Genomic DNA, 18,944 nt, shown 5'->3' with positions numbered 1-18,944 from the left:
GGGAAGGAAGGATCACGTGAATGCATCGTGGACAGCTTCTCCTTTCGCAGGAGCAGCATGTGAAATGCGATACCTCTTGCCGACGCGCTCTTTTTTCTTCTTCTTTTGGTATGATAACACAACCGCGAAACACCCGTCTGGCTTTTTCCAAACGCTGTTTGGGAACACCAGCCACACACACAAAAAAAAGAAAACGTTATCGCCCTCGCAAGATGCATTTTCGACCGGTGGTATACGCTGTCTGCCACGTACGAGCTTCCAGCAGTGAGTGTGCCACGTAAGAGCCAAGTGATGTAAGTAAGTAAGTAACACAAGAATGGTTATTCTTGTGTTACAGTGTATCTTATAGCTAAATGAAATGCGGGCATGTATTTGTTTTAAATTCTTTTTATTGTTTCGCTCAGATGAGACAGCAGAGTCATGGTAGCCGATTTCGAAAGGGTGATACCGTAACCGCTGTGCTTTCCATTCCCAATGAGTCTTGCAATATTGTACACATTGCCGGGACATCGTTCTATTACTTGCCTGGGTTCGAAGCTTATTTCACATAGCTTCGAGCACTCGAAGTTATAATAATTGTGCGCGACATTTGCTTCTTTCAAGCAATGCCATAGTTGACGTGTATCATTTTGCGACAGATTTACTCCGTATCTCGTCGGATGACCATTGCTGAGCCAAAGGCGTACGGCAGTTACTGCAGCTGGACATCAGTGGACGTAGATGTTATGGTCAATCTGAGTCACGGTAGTGCATTTTCCCTGTTTCAGTGTTGGTTTTGTAAATTCTGTTGTAGCTACGAAAACGAACAGGGAAACAGCGCTCAGAAAGGACAAGGTGTAGCAGAACATCTCCGGGCATCTATTTACCATGACGACCTACAGTAAAATGAGACAACTCGTCATGGATTTCAATATTTATTGGTAAGCGTCTTTGGGTGACAACCTATTTTGCAACAGGTCAATTGTCATGTCGTTTATGTACACAGCCAGGTAATGGTAGCCAGTCTTCATTGCGTAGTACATGATACATAGACTTTCGGCCACCAGTTGCATTACGTCGACGTCACGATCACCGTAATAGCTGAATATGGAGCTCATCTGTTTTCCCCATTCGGAGACCAGGTCGAACGGGTGGTCGGATAGGTGTTCACACTTCCTGTGTACCCTGGCATACATTGTTTTTGAAGACTCCCACACAGTCTTTTTCGCGGGAAGGTTCAGAGGCAGGGACTGGAACAGGAAAATGTCTCTGGTTATCTTAAATGCTGCGACGAGCACTGTGTCGTCCGTTGACTTCGATGAACCGCATTCTAACACGTCATTCCAACAGGTATGAGGACGGCGACATTTTCCTTGGATTTGATGATCCTGGGTAACGTCTCGCATGCCGCACACATCATCACCCGATTGGGACCAGGAATCGCCAGCGTTGGCTGGCTGTTCGACATCGGACCAGTGATCGCCAGTCATTTCGTCATCGGTGGTGGCAGGTAGTTCTCCGGAACCCAAGTCCTTCTACGACTTCCAGAAGGTTGCAACAGGTACTGCACCTTTCCGTTCCGAACGCGTCTTGTTATAATGCGGTGGCCCTTTCCAGGCTCCACACATGTTAATTCGCTTGCATAAAATTGACCTTCAATAGGTTCTTCCTGCTGGTCACGTAAGAGATAGGTATTCGGGTAACCAATCTTGACTGCTCTCACCACAAAAATTTCACGCGTAAACGAACCAAGATAACTTTTGACTAACTGGTGTCTAGACTTTGCTATTCTGACAAGGTCGCCAACGCGAAAACGTGGCTTCTCTGGGGGTTTGCTCGGAGTAGGATAGAGCTTTTGTCTAAATAAATGTTCATTTTCTTTGTTGACATCCACAGGTCGTGCCGACAGAGTTCTATGAACACGATGATTGTATGCTTTGACCAGAGGCTGTAAAATTTTCAAGTACGATTTATGTCCCTGATATTCAAAAGCACGATAAAGTGGCGTCATAAGACTTCGAATAGATCGTTCTGCAATACTTGCTTTCGTATTTGAATTAGAGTGGAAGAGAGATATCCCTTTTGATTTTAAAAATGCTCCGACTGACTTATTGGTGAACTCTGTACCTCTGTCTGAATGAATCAGTCTCGGAGTCCCAATACGTCTAAAAGCGAGTCTCAGTCCACGTATAATTTCCGCTGCTCGTTTATTCTGCACAGGCACTACAGCAAGCATACGAGAAAATGCGTCGATACAAAACAAAAGATAGTGAAAACCCTTGTTGCATCTCGACAGTTTCTGAAGGTCTTTCAAATCTATTTGGAATATATCCTTCACACCCAAAACGATGGTCTTCCGGACCTGATGTGGTCGCTTAAGTTCTCTGAAGAGAGAGTACACATCACTGGTTTCCAGGAACTTGGCAACCTTCGCCGGCTTTTCACCGATCGCTCGTGCGAGTCGTTGAACACCACCTAGAGCACCAGGATGGTATACGTCCACGTAAGCAGCCATTAGCACAATTTTCTTCCACGAACACGAAGTCCGTCGAATGACAAGTAGGCATTTATAACGGCTGCCACGTCACCTTTGTACCAAGAGGGCGATCGATTGTGCAGTTCGTATTTTATAAGCTCGATGACGGAACTACTTGGAACAACGCGAGAATGACAGATAATCCTTCCCTCTTCATCTATCGCAAATACGGTCTTTAGCATCTGCAGAATGGCGAGGGCCTTCTTCCTGTGTCGTGCGGGAAAATGCGCCAGAATGTTTTCGTCCCGAAGGTAACCACAGTGTTCCTGTTGCGTTTCCAACGTGCTCAATACTGGTTCCATTCTCGAAGTCTCTTAGCCGCTCTTGTGATAACCGGAGAAATGCGTCGACGAGGTGTCTCAGGTGTGAACGTAGGACTACTGGCTGATGGCTCTGCAGTCTCCTTTTCAAGTCGAGATGGATGTACGATAAGTGTCGGTATATTTAGCTTGACCAATAGTGGTAGGATCCTCTCGAGATACGCGGGTCGCCACACATTTCGCGCTCTTGTGACCAAATAATAAACAAGGTCTACAACGTTGGTATTTGGTACTTGTTCACCATTGACAATGAGCTCAAACGTTTTACTATTCCAGCCGAGCACGGGTTTTAGTAAACGCAGTAATTGGCTTGCTCTCATCTTGTAGCCGCTGCTCATAAAATTAACGATGGCATCTTCCTCCTCGTCCGCTTGAATCTGTGTCTGCTGTCTTGTCGATGCCACATGATTTGTCTCCTCACCTGCTGCACTAGGCTGTCTTAATGTGTTCGCGGGAGGATGCAATAGCTTGTGCAAGTACTGGATGATCTCCTTGGCCTTGATATCATCAGGCTCCTGTTTATTCAATATCGACGGAATAGTGCTTTCCCGATAGGGAACAAGCTCGTATTTCTGCATTATTTAAATGCCGAGTGCTTTTGCGATGCTTTTGCCCGCTAAACTTGAAACGAGACCTAACAAGGGGGGCAACAAAATTGCAAAAACCCGTCAGACTGATGAAGAATCCGTTTAACTTTCTTCACATCTGCACGGTCTTGCCTGGAAGCCAGTGTCCTAATGGGTGTTGCAAAAGGCTGCAATTGCTTTTTAACTTTCGGCGGTACGTCGATGTTTCCTTTGCAGAGGTTCATACAAATCTCCCTGATTGTTCGTAGCTGTTCCCTGCTGGCATGTTGAATCAGGTTGTAACGATCTTCCCCTGTCTTTGCTTCAGCGATCATACGAAGGAAACGAATGTGTTTGTTAAGCCTTTTCATGACCTGTATACGATCTGTCTGTGATCATCCGGGAAAATGTTGGTCCACACCTTATAGTGATCGTTGCTCAGTTGAGACAAGTCGATAACTAAGTATGAGTATGGTTTCTGACAGGCATCTTTATATATCGTGGGCAACAAATCATTTCGCCCGAAAATCTGCCTGGACAGCATACGCAGCTGGTCTGTAGTGCTTGGTGAACGAAATAAAACGAGAGTCGTGCTATTGAATTGTATTGTGCGATACAAAGGGTCGTTGACGAACAGGTATTGCGAGATGAACACAGCCGTGATTGACAGCTGGTGACACCCAGCGATATAAAATTTGCAGATTTCTTTGAGTCTTTGCCGGTCGGCTAAACAGTCGTCAAATATAAATAATGAGTGGCTATAATTCTCCGGATCTGCAGGGATGTCTTGACTGAAATTTACTTCAGGAAGAGTATCGAATACCGGCTGCTTATAAAGATAGATATACCATATTTGCTTGAACGGTTTGTCAAAGAGGATAGCTCTGTGTTTAATTAGTCGTGCCACGAAGGTGGATTTCCCACTTTGACTAGCCCCTGAAATTGACACCGAGGCAGGCGTCACGAACCTAAACACTGTCATTTCGTGCAAGGGAATGAAGTCTGGTCAAGATGCGTTTCGTTAGATAAACAAGTCCGTGCTTGCAAACTGCAGGGAAAAAAAGCAAACTGCAAAGGTAGGTTCGACTGCAGAGTTGACGATGTAAAAAAAAAGAAGACTCCTCAAGGTTGCCATGCTGGCAACTTCTTATATAAGAACTGTCTGACGCTCAGCTCCTTCACTCTCGAACCTCCTTCTGAGGAGGTATGATGTTCAGAATGATGAAATATTTTGCAGTGTTCTAACATGTGCTCCTTTAGTTTTCAGCCGGTCCAACGTGTCCGAAGGATCATCGTCGTCATCATTGCATCAGTGTACAAGTAAGCATCATGTCTTCGTCGATCTTGCATAAACTTGACAAGTGAAAGAAATGTGGAGAGTTTCAAAAAATGGCGACATTTCCTAAAAACATCAAGTATGATGTCGTTGATGTTAACAAAATTGAAACGAGGTATGGCGAGGCGGTCTACGTAGAAATTATGAAGGATCACGAGCACGTAAAGGTGTTCCTTCCAGCTCGGTTTCATAAACTAAGCACCCAAGACATCGAAGACATGAGGAACACGAGCGGACTCTGGATGAAGAAGAAAGAGCGAGTTGGAAAAGACGGGAAACGTCTTCTTTCGCCAGACATCGTGTTCGGTCAATCCGAGTAAAAAAATAAAAAGAAATGGTGACATGCCACCTTTGTCCTCCGGCCGATCGGCAGCACTACACAACAGCGCTGGGACTTCAAGTTCATCTGGCTAACGTTCATAACCTTGCAACACCCTGTATCCCATTTTGTGAGACACTCTGTACGCTCCGCAACTATACCAACCGCTATGAGCTTCATCTACATGACAGAGACGACGACGGGCAGGATGTCAGCACATTCTTTCATGAAAACGGACGCTACCTTGCCGGTATACTTCGACATTTCGGATTTCCGTTACGCTTTTATGTTTTGCTGAAGGCGGAACTCGGTCGACATACGCCTGAGGATGAGATCATATTTGTCACTCAATTTATTCCTTCGAGTGTGCATACGCTGTGGTCGGAACGAGACGTAGAACGTGCTGTCATTGAAGTAGGCACTGAAGTCACCAACAATTTAGAAAAGCTTGAAATGCAAGGGTCGGGATTTTTCTTATTTCGAATTCACGCCTGCATTCTTCATGTCGGTCGTCTCGCACCACAGCTCATTGGTTGTACCGACTTTGAATTGCCAAACGAATTGAAAAAAAGTGTCGGTGTCTTCTGAGTGTCGACCTTCACGAGGATAGTGAACAGAACATGTGTTTCGCATTTTGCGTATTTGCCGGTCTACATCCCGCAAAGGGTTCTTACAGACGCAGAGCTTCATCCTACAGGTCATACCTGTCTCAATATGTATTTCCAGAGACGTTTCCTGTAGTGTTCCCGAAAGATGTAGAAATGTTTGAGAAGCAGAACGATGTGAGCATTAACGTGGTACGGTTATGACAAAGATGAAAAATATGTTTACCCGATTAAGGTTGTCGACGACCAGTGCAAGAAGCATGTCGACCTACTGCTGATTGACTTCCATTTTGTACTCATTACTAATTTCAATGCTTTGTTCACACCAGCTGGTTATTTTCACTGCAAACGGTGTACGATGGGTTTCACCACCCCGGGTGTACTCGCCGATCATTTACTAATGTGTAAACAACAAAAAGTGTCCAAGACTATTTTTCCAAAGAAGGGTGAGACACTGTCGTTTGCCGGAGAGCATTTGATGTCGGAAGTTCCCTTCTACTGTGTATACGACTTTGAGAGTGTACTATCACCGTGTTCGGGAGGCGGGAATGTCTACGAGGAACACATCCCTTCATCCTTCTGTCTCCTCGTCATACGCTCGTGCGATTCGTATGTCTTGAAGAAACACATTTACCGTGGTGCAGACTGCGTTTCCGTTTTCATGGAACTATTGCGTAACTTGCATGATGAGCTGTATGCGATGTTGCACGAGACTGTGCCCTTGCAAATGACCCCAGGAGACGAACTCGAACATTCTGAAGCCACTCACTGTAACATCTGTAAAGAACCATTCACTAAGAAGCAGAAAGTGCGAGACCATGATCACGTAAGTGGAGAATTTCGCCAATCATTGTGTCAGGGATGTAATCTGAAACTGCGGATACCACGGAAAGTGCCCATCATTGCACATAATGCCAATTATGACCTCGGATTCATAGTAGCTCATCTGCACCTGCTTCGGAAGACAGACATCAGAGTGATAGCCTCCAGTTGTCAAAAGTTTAAGGCTATAGACATTGGTGTGTTCCGCTTCATAGACTCGTTAAGCTTCCTCAATGCTAGTCTCGACACATTGACGAAAAATCTATGTGACAAAGGTGAATCTAACTTCAGGTGTCTGCGTCAGTTTTTCGCAGAGGAGGACTACTTCAGGTTGGTTGTACGTAAAGGGGTTTTCTGTTATAACTACGTTACGTCTTTTGAACGTTACGACGAGCCCTGTTTGCCATCACGTGACCAGTTCTTTAACCAACTGAACGGATCAGAAGTGAGCGAGGAAGATTACCGCCATGCGCAAAATGTGTTTGAAAAATTTCAACTGAAGAGCCTGGGCGAGTACTCGGATTTGTACCTTCTGACGGACGCATTGCTTCTGGCAGACGTGTTTCAAAACTTCCGAATATGGGCGTTGGAGACGCACAAAATTGAACCACTTCATTTCGTGTCACTCCCGGGACTAAGCATGTCTTGCGCACTAAAAATGAGCCGGATTAATCTGGATTTAATCCACGATCCCGATGCCTATCTGTTAATTGAACGGGGCCTGCGTGGTGGTATGACCCAGTGTTCAATGCGAATGGCCACTGCAAATGTCCCAGGGATCAGTACGATCCGAAAAACCAAAGACCATAATTCATTACATGGACATAAATGGACTCGATGGCACAGTGATGCGTGAACCACTCCCATTCGGAGACTTTGAATGGCTGTCACCCGAAGAGGTTGCAGGTTTAGATGTAACCCTTGTTGCAGATTATGCAGACGTTGGTTATTTTTTAGAGGTAGACCTGGCCTACGTACAAGAGCTCCACGAACGACAAAGATTTACCGCTCGCGCCCGAAAAAATGAGCGTCCCGTATGAGTTGCTTTCGGATTATCAGAAAGACCTGATGAAAAAATTTAACCTCCCACAGCATGATATAGAACCGAAATTACTCCTTACATTGCTTGACAAGAAGAAGTATTTTCTTCATTATCGCAGTCTAAAGTTGTACCTACAGTTGGGTCTTCGGCTCGAGAAAATTCACCGGGTGCTCAGGTTCAAACAAAAACCATTCCTGCGATCCTATGTTGACTTCCATCATGAACTACGCAAGCAGGCAACCAATACCTTCGAACGTAACCTGTACAAGTGTTTAATTAACTCCGTATATGGGAAAACATGTATGAATGTACGAAAGTTCGTCGACTGTCGCTTAGCAACTTCCGAGGAGCAAGTGTTGAGATTCTTGCGTAAACCGAACCTCAAACAATTCAGGGCTCTAAGCTCTAACGTAGTCTTGTTTCAGTTCGCTCAATCGATAGTCCGTATGCGACAGCCTCTGTACCTGGGGTTCACTATTCTCGAGCTGTCTAAAGTCATGATGTATGACTTTTATTATAACAACTTGCTTCGGGTAGCCCCGGACACAAGGCTCTTGTATATGGACACAGATTCTTATATCGTGATGCTGAGCGATGAGAAGGCCCTTGCGGAGCTCGCCGATACCCACCTTGATACATCTGGTCATTCTTGTGATGACTCGATGTATTCTACGAAAAACAAGATGGTGCTAGGAAAATTTAAGAACGAAATGCCCCACGACCACATCCTAGGGTTCTGTTGCCTGAAACCAAAGCTCTATGCACTAGACCTCCATAGTAAAAGACGATACAATCGTGCTAAGGGGGTGAAACAATGTGAAGCCCAGAAGTTGCATTATTCAATGTACATAGACTCTCTTAAGCTTGGTGAAGTGTACAAAGTTTGTCAGAACCTCATTGTGCGCAAGGAAAATATAAATAAAAGTGTATGTGTTACGAAAGTAGCTTTAAATCCCCTAGACACAAAGCGTTTCATTTGTGAGGATGGTATCTACACGTTACCCTTTGGGTACGCATCCAATGGAAAGATGTAGACAGTTTTTATGCATATGTTGCCCTACCTGGCTGTTGTTGTTGTAATGCTGTTTTTTATATATATATATATATAAGATTGTGCCTGTAACGACATGGAAATAAATACAATTTTATTGTGTCAAAGTACACTGCAACATGACATGTTGTCTGTCTTTCTTGGGAATTGCTTCCGTACAAGGACGGGTACCAGCTTGTCGTTCAGTGTGAAGTTCGTTGACGAAAATCTCTGAGTGCACTCTCGGAGCGAGAATCCACAAGCGAGCATGCTGCCTACATACAGGCAGTAGAGGCCACATGTAGCTGATCCATAGCCCTGAAGTTTTTTCTTGTTATAGTAAAATGACCTGGTAGGATGAATGAATTGGTAGAATTCTTTGTAGACGGGCTGAATGCCGTAACTATCAAAATACGTAACCACATTGTCACCAGAAACATAAGTCATGGTCCAGTGTTCACCGTTACTGCTCCTTGGAGCTGTGTTAATCACATAAATCCCGGGTATGGCTTCCTGTCTTGCGATTTCATTGCATGCAAAGGTTCCCCGAAACAGTTCTCTGGTGCAGTAGTGTCTACTGAATGCCGCATAGAACTGCCACTCCTCCATGTTTATTTTTCAGACAAATTTCACTCGTCTGTCTTTGTTGATTTCTAGCACACGTGGTGTTTCGGATACAAACAATACCGTAACTGCTTCTGTTAGATTGGCAGCAAACGTTAGGGTCAGACGAACGTTGGCTTGAACAACAGGACAAAGAGCATTCACTTCTGCATCTGGAGTCAGATGGTAATAAAGCATAAATGTCTCTTTTGCATACGCAGCTGGAGCTATTGGTATATCCTTGCGTTTTAGTTTGTGAAGCAGGTGTATATAGGCTTTGGAATAAATGTCTCGTTGGAAGTCGAACTCATCCGTGTACTGTTGTCCACCAACGTCCAGTAGTGCTCGTTTTAGTTTGAAGTTCTCAAGCTTGAATGGGTTTCGTGGTCTGCTACCTTGGTAGGCATCGCTCCTGACCATCAATACTGTTAACTTGGAGGGAACTCGCTCGCTGTACAAGTCGTCAAATATCACCTGAGATTGGTTAGGGGCGATGGTTCTGTACTTAATTTCCAGTCCTCGGAGAAGGTATACTGCAGGTGTTGTTTGAAGTCTTCGTTCTATACCAACAAGTATACTCGGCGATAACTGAACACGTCGGAGATAGAGCACGATGCGTGAAAATTCCACAGTGTGCTTTTCTGTTGCACCATCAGCTTGCAAGAGACGAAAATCGTCCGACGCTTGACGTAGCACAACTCTTATGTCGGTTCCGTTAAGAATGAGCTTCTGTTGTTGACATATGTCGCTGAAGATTGGGCTGTACATGTCACACAGTGCCGATCCTTTGGTTCGCTTGTAACGAGCGAAAACTCCTTTTGAATCAGATGTGGGAGCATATACCTCACTCGTGCCTAAAGGGTCTGGCTCGTATAACATTGCTGAAAGGGTGTGTGTCTGAGTTACATTGTTGGCATTCGTAATGATGTCCAAGTAGGAACGGTAGCCATAATGTTCGAAACTCGAAACCAAGGTTGAATTCAGGTAGATATGTACGTGTTGAAACAATGATGAACCAAACGCTTGGACAGGTATGACTGCATCAGGTGTTGTTGAAGTGCTTGTTGTAGTTACCGCTGGATCTCCATTCTTTCGAATGATCTTGCACTGAATATGCAAAAAGCTGGATTGAAGATCAAAGAAGCCCCCACCGAGTCCCGGAACATTGTACTCGATCACTCCGCTTGATGTCGGAGCAGATAATGGGAAAAACTCGACGTATTCAGACTTCTCCAAAGCAAAGTTTGTAGGTGGAAGAGAGAAGAGTTCCAGCTGGTTTGTAGTACACAGACAGGAATCTTTATGCACTACTGCAATAGACATTTCTTTTTTTTTCCGTCAAGTAAAGAAGTCAGATTTCCTCCGCTTCTCCGCAGGTCGAGCTTTTTTAACGGCCTTGCGTTTTCTTCCTTTCCCTGTGAGTCTCTGAAGTAACTCGTCACGAGTTTTATGCACTGTGCGGTCTACTCCTTTCTTGACGGCTTCTCGAAATGATGCTCCTTGCTGGACTTCCTCGGCTATATGTCTTCCAGTATCAAGGAGCTTTCTTCCAACGTATGGCGCTACCTTCTTGGTCAGTATGGGCAAGAAACCCCTCAATACGTCACCAAATATGCCTCCTCCAATCTGATAAAGCTCGGGAGCAGTATAGTGTGGTAGATGCTCTCGCTTTCCTGCACCAAAATGTGCTATGCAACATGGTGGGTTTGTTATATACATTTACGTAGGTGGATCGTCAACCCGACACGTCCAGAGCCAGAAATGAATGGAATGAAATCACCTATCTCGTTTGCCAACTCGATTTGAATGGTTGTCAATTCCTTCGCAGATACATATTTATAGTACAGGTTTGTGAATAAATAAGACATCACATCATTCCTACCCTGGACTCTGAATGGTATCGATCGAAGAAGTGGTGCTGTCACGTCACCCACAAATTCGTTCTCGATGACATCGCAGTATATGAAAATATAGTTTTGAGCAGGGAATAGACAAACGTCTCGTTCGGCGACTGCATAACTTGAGAAAGTTGTCCTCTTTCCGAAGCCCAACATCAAAGCCAAATAAGGATGAAAGGTCACATAGCCATCGTTCATGCGTTCCAGGTGACAAATTCCGTTGTATGGGTTACATACGAGGAGACGAGCATCTTGCGACAAATGAAGTTTTGTTCGATAGGCATGGTTAATGGAATTAACGAGGTCCTTCCCCGATTCGTAGTAGCCTTCTGGAACTTCATACTTTACCGTTCGTGAACGATAGGTAACTATGTTAATCGTTTCTTCCGTATCCACCTGGTATTTGAGTAGCTTCACGGGTGGCCCTCTGTCCAACTCTCCACAGCCGATTATCTTTTCAGCCATGCCAAGCTTAGCGGCAAGAGTTGCGCTAATTTCCAAACCATAGTTCAGAGGAAGTTGTATCTCATAATGACCGCTACCACGTATAATTCTTGTCTTATACTGCAAATGTTTTGCTAAAAATTGTCTCAAAGACAAGAGAATGTTTTCATTAGCGTTGAACTTGACCTTCTCTGTTGCTTCAATCGTAGAACCAAGGAATGTCGTTTCTGATATACTATTGACTGTGTCAGTTACATTTTTAATCGCAAAAGGGATGTTGATTTCTGTTAGAGCGGCCTCCCACCTACCCTCCAACGTCTGTGGAGGGGCTAGCTTTACTCGGAACTTGCTCATTGTGTTGTCGGGAAACACATCCAAAGATGCATTTGAGAGCAGGTTCACATAGAACTGGTCAACCATGTTTTTTTTTTCCTTTTTCTGATGAAATTTCTACGCGTACGCTTAATTTATATCGCCAGAAAATGCGTTGACGTTGTCACAGCGAAACTAGCGTGCTGCGGTTTGAAACCGAAATTACAGTCGGTCAATAGCTTGAAACCAGAGGGCATCTGGCAACACCTAGGAATTCGAAACTGAAACCAGAACTACACGTGGAGCAACCAAGCTTGGCGTCCATTCATTTAAAACCGAAACCGAAACTACAGACGGCCAAAGCTTGAAAACTAGAGGGCGCTTGGTGGGAACCGAAACTACCTGGCGCTCTGACGCGGCAACCAAACTAGGTGACGGACTGACGTCAACCCGATCGGAAAAATACTATTAAATGTCATCAGATGTTATTGCCTGTTATTAAATGTCATTTGTGTGTTATTACATGTCATTTGCGTGTTATTACATGTCATTGTGTGTTATTACATGTCATTGCGTGTTATTAAATGTCATTAAACGTGCATCCAGGTGCCCATCAAACACTATCGACACGTGAGTTCCCATTGTTTACCTGAGTTAACCGTTACCTTATCCTGGCGGCGCATGTTATTGAAACCTGGGAACCCATTGTTCACACTATCGATACATGATTTCCATTGTTTTCTGATATATCTTATCGTGCGTGTGCGTGTCGCATGTAACCTGAGCGGCCCATTGTTAACAAGTGCTATATCTATCACTACTTGATTCATAGAGGCTAGACTTTCATGCAAATACACACTTTCAACCAAAGTTCGAGGCAACTCATTACTGTAACTAAGTTCCTTTTTTGGGTAACTTATAACTTAACTCTCTACTTTTGCGCCGTGGTAACTTTCAGAGGAACTCATTTCTTTTTCAGGTAACTTTGCTAAAGTAACTATTTATTAATTCGCTTTTCACTCACGTCCACTTGTTTTCTTGCTTTCTCTCCGGTTCTTGAGAGAACTGATGTTCTGAGGCTGGAACAACATAGAAGGGACAAATACATACAAAACCTCAAATTGCCTAAGAAATTAACGAAGAAAGATGAAAGTCACTGAAAAGGTTAGCCAGCTGTAGGACTCGAACCCACATCTTCTGGATTGCCGGTCCAGGGCTCTACCAATTGAGCTAAGCTAACACGCCTTCTCAGCGACTTCCAGGGTGCGTCATCTGAAGGGACAAACCAGTCACTCTCTCTCACTCACTTTTTCCTCCTCTTACAGTTTTGCTCACTCATACACATATTCGTACGACAGGGATCGACGCAAGCGGCAACTGTTCCTACAGCTGGCTAACCTTTTCAGTGACTTTCATTTTTCTCCGGTTCTTCCATGGCATTTTATGTAATAAAACGTGATGTTCAGTCAATGACAGTATTCTGTTCAGGAAGTAAGAACCGCTACTATTGAAATGAAGCTGAACCATAGTGTGCCCACAGGGAATAAGATGCAATGCGTTCGCATTGTTGGACATAAACGAAAACTCAACGCAGGCAATTCAGGGTCGAACTCAACTGCTCACATGCGCTGCACCTGTGTAGTGCTATTTTGTGTCCGAAGTAACTGGGGAGTAACTCGATCATTTTTTTAAGTAACTCCGTAACTGCGAGTTACGTTTCGGGCTGAATAACTTCGTTATTAACTTAGTTACATTTTTCACACGGTTCCTTTTGACTGGTAACTTCTCGATCTATGCTTTCAACTCTGCATGCTTTTTGTACACTGCATAAAGTAAGATACTTTTGCCCCAGTGAATTTGTTGCGTGTTTTAAATGCATGCAAGTGAATTTCTAGAGGTGCATATTTTGAGCAAGATTAATGAATTTTTCATGCGTGTGTGTTCAACCAGCTTTTAGTGCATATAAATCCGGCCTCTACATATGACGATGCATTATTACTTTCTTTTGGGTGTTCTGGGAAGTCGAACTTGTTGGGCACAGCGTTAGGCCTCAGTCGAACGGTTTGCCCTGTTCTGTCGAAGCACCTGTCTTTAAAATGTTTGCTGCAGACCAGTGACGTCCTCGACGGCGTCCAGTCCTTTCGCCTGACATTCACCACACACTTTTTTAAATGTTGTGGGTGGCTGTGAGGGACCTGCATTGAACAATTTTTGCCATCAGTTACGGCAGGGATGACAAGGCTGATCCAAGCAAGCAACCATCGATACCGTGACCAACAAACTGACCAACAATCTTTATCGCAGCGTCGTCATTGCCCGGGTCACGGCACCAGCACGATGCCGGAATGGTCATTCTTTTTATACATCCATCCCGCCACGTCACTGCCATGATGACCCGTGCTCCTCTTCGTCTTTTTATCGCAGCGTCGACTTTACGCTTGACTACCGGGCTAGAGTGGTGGTGCAATAGACAGTCTTTTATACGTCAATTTCACCATCGTGTTAGCACGATGACCAACCTCCTTAGAAGTCGGCCCAGGACGCACATTCCCCCAGGGCGTCAGTCGTGACGTTGCCCACCTACGTGAGGCCGACAACGGCAAGCCCTTTCACCACCCACCACCACCACCACCAACCTCCTCCTCCTCATCCTGCGTTCGCGCGCGCGCGAGGGAGAAGCTATATTTCTGAGCTACAATTTTATTATATTTCACTCTCTCGATTATTATGACAACGCGTGCACACACTTGGTCTTTTGTGTTACTCAATCCCCGATGACGTTCGAGGGCTCTCCTGCAGGTTCTCCATCGATGGTGGCGCTGCAACAACGAGAGTGTTTTGTTACAATGCATTGAGACAACAAAGAGCGGAATTTACCCTCGTATTCGCAGCTGCCGTAAGGAAAGGAACGTACGGCGTCGACCAGATAGCGTTTGGCATAGTAGGGGACCAAGCTCTTCTTGACTCTCCAAATGGTGTACATTGTTTATGCTCTAGATGGTGCACTGCTTCTGAGAGACTGTCCTTTCATTGAATAGAGAATCTCGGTACACTTCATGCAATAAGTGTCTCCTCACCACGTCTTTCTTAACTCCTTTCGCTCTCGCGACCTATTTGTGTGTTCCGGCCAAGAGAATGCTGTACATTTTGTCTCGGATGGCTACGACTTCCTGAATAACTCCTCCTCCCGTTTCGTCTTTGAAGTTCTCCATCAGGTTCGCGCGCTCGGCGTTGAAAAGTGGATGGTCCGGTGGATAGGAGGAGAGATCTAGATCTAGCTCGTGATGAATTTTCATCAGCTGCTCTACGAGGCTCTCGCACATGAGAGCAAAAATTATACTGTCCGTATCTCCATAGGTCAAGTGCACTGGACAGGTTAAGCGAGAAAAGAGCGACTCGTAAATGAAGCTGTACATTCGGACTTTGGATATCTCTAAAATGGCGAAGCCCACGTAAAAGGGATTCGCGCATTTGATACGACGCTGCCTCATCTCGTACAAGATGCACTTATCGCTCGGGATGTGGAAATGCTGGAAGTCGACGTAACCAGCTTTTCTGAGCGCGCTTTCTTTGTCGTAGGCTATGGTGTACCTCTTCATGCGTCTCACATTTTGAATCGTTTTCCCGAACGTGCTATTTGTCATGGTCTTATACAGTAAACGCTCGAATTTCGTGGTTGAGACATTCCTCAACGCGAGGTTTCTATGCATGAAGGACGACAAAAAATTGTCTTGCCGGAACGAGAGGATGGCGTGAATGTGTTTTATTTTCATGCCCAACCTCACGTAGACAGCGACATATAATAGTGCACGACGTAACTTTCTTTGTCGTAACATGTCAGTAACAATTTCCTCGTGTGTAGTGCGTTCAGTGCCAATGTCTCCTTCAAGTTCCTTTGGTAGGGGGATAGTTCACCCTCGTCCACGGTTCTGTGTTCGGGTGCCAGAGGGAAATCCCTCGTGAGCGCGTGCAGTTATTGGAGTTCTGCGTGCAGGGATAGGTCAGATCTACCACGTACACGTAGCCCACTTCTGAATCGTGAGGAATTTTGAGAAAATCGATATCGCCTCAGCTGGAAGGATCGACCCACTCAAAATAACCTGTCGGAAGATGGAAAGTCATGGCGTAAGCGTACAAACTGTTTACATCTAAGTACTGATTTTTTTTTCTTTTGTTGAGGGTCGTAATCGTCGCATCCCTCGTGATTAGCCCGACAATATCTGTGGAAGCTGTTGCAAATGCCGCCCCTGATTCCCCTTTCGATAGTTTCGTACATCTCACGATCGCTCATGAGCTCGAGTTTGACTCTGGTGAGCTTCAGCGCGATGCTCCACGCGTAACTGGCGACGGATACGGTGCGTAAGATATCTATCCCATCCGTCTCTAGCGTAATCTTCCTGAAATACAGCACGACGTCGCAGAGCTGACAGGTGTCGAGCGTGACGTAGAGACGCGTGTGATCGCCAAGGTTGCTACATTCAAAATATTCAAAAATATCACCGGTGTACCGATAGTCCTCGCCCGAGATATCTTCATCGTTCAGGTCATTTTTGAAAGCTTCCTTTGGCGTTAGCGCGGGCAAATTGTACGCTTCGAAACTGTCGACGAAGGTGTACGGATAAACGCCTTTCCTTAGGAGACAGCTGAAACCGTCATCAAACATTTGACGCGTACAATGGAAGGCGCTTTCGCCACCGCTGGTAAGTATAGCGTTTCCACCAGGTTCGACAAGGAGAGGTTGAAAAACTGTGTGGTATCGCGGAAATGGAGATAGCCAATGTTGAACCCTCCTATCTTTTCAGAACTCGAAGCTAAGATCCACGGTTCACCCAGATTTATTAGAACGGAGAAGGGAGCTCAAATCGTATTGCAGGTTGTGGACGCACACGACGAGTTCTTTGGTGTTACGACATGTAAGGTTACACGTATCACACAGCGTCGCGACAAAATTCGAGGATCCGGGCTCTACGAAGCGGGTGTGGTCGTGATGCGACACCTTCCGCGTGTGACGGTTAAATTCTACCACACAATATTTATAGTGTGTTGCGCATTGGTAACAAAGGTGGTGTTCTGCACCCATGACCAACGGAGAGGGGATGCGGTTCAACCTATCGATTTGATCGTTAAATCCCTTGAGCGCCAGCAAGCATTTTTCTGCCGCGTTGGGCGCGAAATACCCATCTGCGTCCATTATTTTCCATTGCACCTTCTCACTAGAACGATGCAGTACGAGCTCATCCTGTGCTCACTCACGGCGTCCTTAAGAGCGCGTCCTTTTCCAAAACGTTTTCCGTGTCCATTACCGCGAAATAGGGGTAGGAATGCGTGTACTGTATCTTGGTGAAGGATACGCTTTCTCCCGCTTTTGGCATTTCCAACATCGTTTCATTTACGTCCCGGCATAGGCGTTCGTGTCGCTCCAACGCCTCTCTCGTTAGATGCCCCTTGGTGCATTTCTCGCAATAAACATAGTCACTTCGTCCCAAGAAAGTGCTAAATTTTCTGATTCCATAGAAATGAACCCTACGCTCTAAGTCCGGTCTCCCTTATCGTCCCCCTTAATGACCTGTAACCTGTGTTCCAAGGGTTACATAGACATTTTCCCCTTAAAACCATGGGTTACTTTGTCTAGAACCCATTCCAAGGTTTACATGCGCCCGTTGTAACGCTTCCGCACCGGGCTACAAGGGTGACAGTGACGTGTCATAGATGTCGCCCTTGAAATATCACCCTTACGTAATTCCAGTCACCCATACTCTCAACTGTAACCCCTATTACGAGGACAAGAACGAATTTGCTACAAGTTTCGCGGCTTCTGTGCCTGCGCTTAAACATTCAAACTGAACGGACACCGACGCTCGGAGCTGCGAGTCGAGGCAATTGGATCGCGTTGTTTCCGCGACCTGCTGGCTTTGAACTCTTCCGTCTTCTTGTTGTTGTTCTTGTGATGTTCACTTCCGAGGACATTCGTGGCAAACTTCGTGGTCGGTGCAAGCAAATGAGTGTGATTGCACCGAGTTTATGAGGAAGATTGATGATCATGCCGGCGACCGCACTGGGTGGTGTGTGTTCTGTGGCCATCCACCTTCAACACAGGGGCGTCTTGAATCAATTGGTGAGTGTCGCAAAACAAACAAGCTGCATAGATGGGTAGAAATCCAGCGAACCGGTAGAGATGTAGGAAGGGAGTTGCCTCAGGACAGACGCCGCCGATATTTCGAACAGAGACTGTTCTTCTTCTGGGCACCGTCCAGCTGTAGTGCTTTTTGTAGACGTGCCTCGCGTTGAGGAGATGGCAGTGGCCACTATTCACGACGAAACAGTGAGTTTGCAACACGTTAGCACCGCAATGAAAGTGTGTAACGGTGTGTATCTTTTCCTTTTTACATTTGTCCCTCTCTTTGTTTGAATGTGTGACCCGCTTTTGAGAGCGAGTGTAGCTGTCTGACGCAAGCTAAGACTTGTTCATGCATGTGTCTTTTCAAGATGCAGACAAGTTCAACAGTGACGACCAGACTACACCGGAATCGAATTTCACAGCGCAGTCAGCTTCTGTGTACAGCTGTTCGACAGTTCTAGTAGGATTGAGAGAGCAAGGTACGGTACACCACCACGATAACGCAAGCCGCAGAGTGAAGTCTCATGCAATATCTTGCATGTACTTGTCAGAATTTCGTAAATGGTTCCCAGGAGCAGATTTGTTGTCAGTAATTCAGATCTGTCATCTTGTCAGTATTCAGATCCGCATTAACAGACAGCTGGCTTAAAGGTCAGCTCCGGAGGTATCGTGAATTGTTGAAACTGTTGCGATATTCTGAAAGGTCACGTCTAACTACGTCGGAAACGACTGATAGTTTTCAGGTAAAGCCCTCCGTATTTCGAAAAACACAAAAACTGCATTCCGAAACAAACATGGGGGCCGCCATTTTTATGACGGCAGCTGTTCACGATGTTTCAATCACTGACGTCACCGATATCAGTGTTCTTCTTTGCCTTCTTCTCTTCCCTTGCTGTGGAGGCAGACGACACATGTCTCCTGCCATCGAAATAGCAGATAGCGAGGATTTTGAACGACTTACTATGTTTCGGCCAATGCACTATTGTTTTCCTCGAACGTCAACGATGCAATACA

The 18,944-nt window shown here is 45.4% G+C and overlaps 1 long non-coding RNA gene across 1 annotated transcript; it reads left to right on the top strand.

Moving 5' to 3' along the window:
- Positions 1-700: 700 nt before the first annotated feature.
- LOC135378690 (uncharacterized) lies at positions 701-4,943 on the top strand. Its single transcript, XR_010418533.1, has 3 exons — positions 701-1,540; positions 4,669-4,721; positions 4,918-4,943. It is a non-coding gene; the product is annotated as an uncharacterized LOC135378690 (long non-coding RNA).
- The last annotated feature ends 14,001 nt before the right edge of the window (positions 4,944-18,944 follow it).

Source organism: Ornithodoros turicata, chromosome 1 (assembly GCF_037126465.1).
Source record: "Ornithodoros turicata isolate Travis chromosome 1, ASM3712646v1, whole genome shotgun sequence".
Taxonomy (NCBI): domain Eukaryota; kingdom Metazoa; phylum Arthropoda; class Arachnida; order Ixodida; family Argasidae; genus Ornithodoros; species Ornithodoros turicata.
This window is presented reverse-complemented; position numbering and strand designations above follow the sequence as displayed.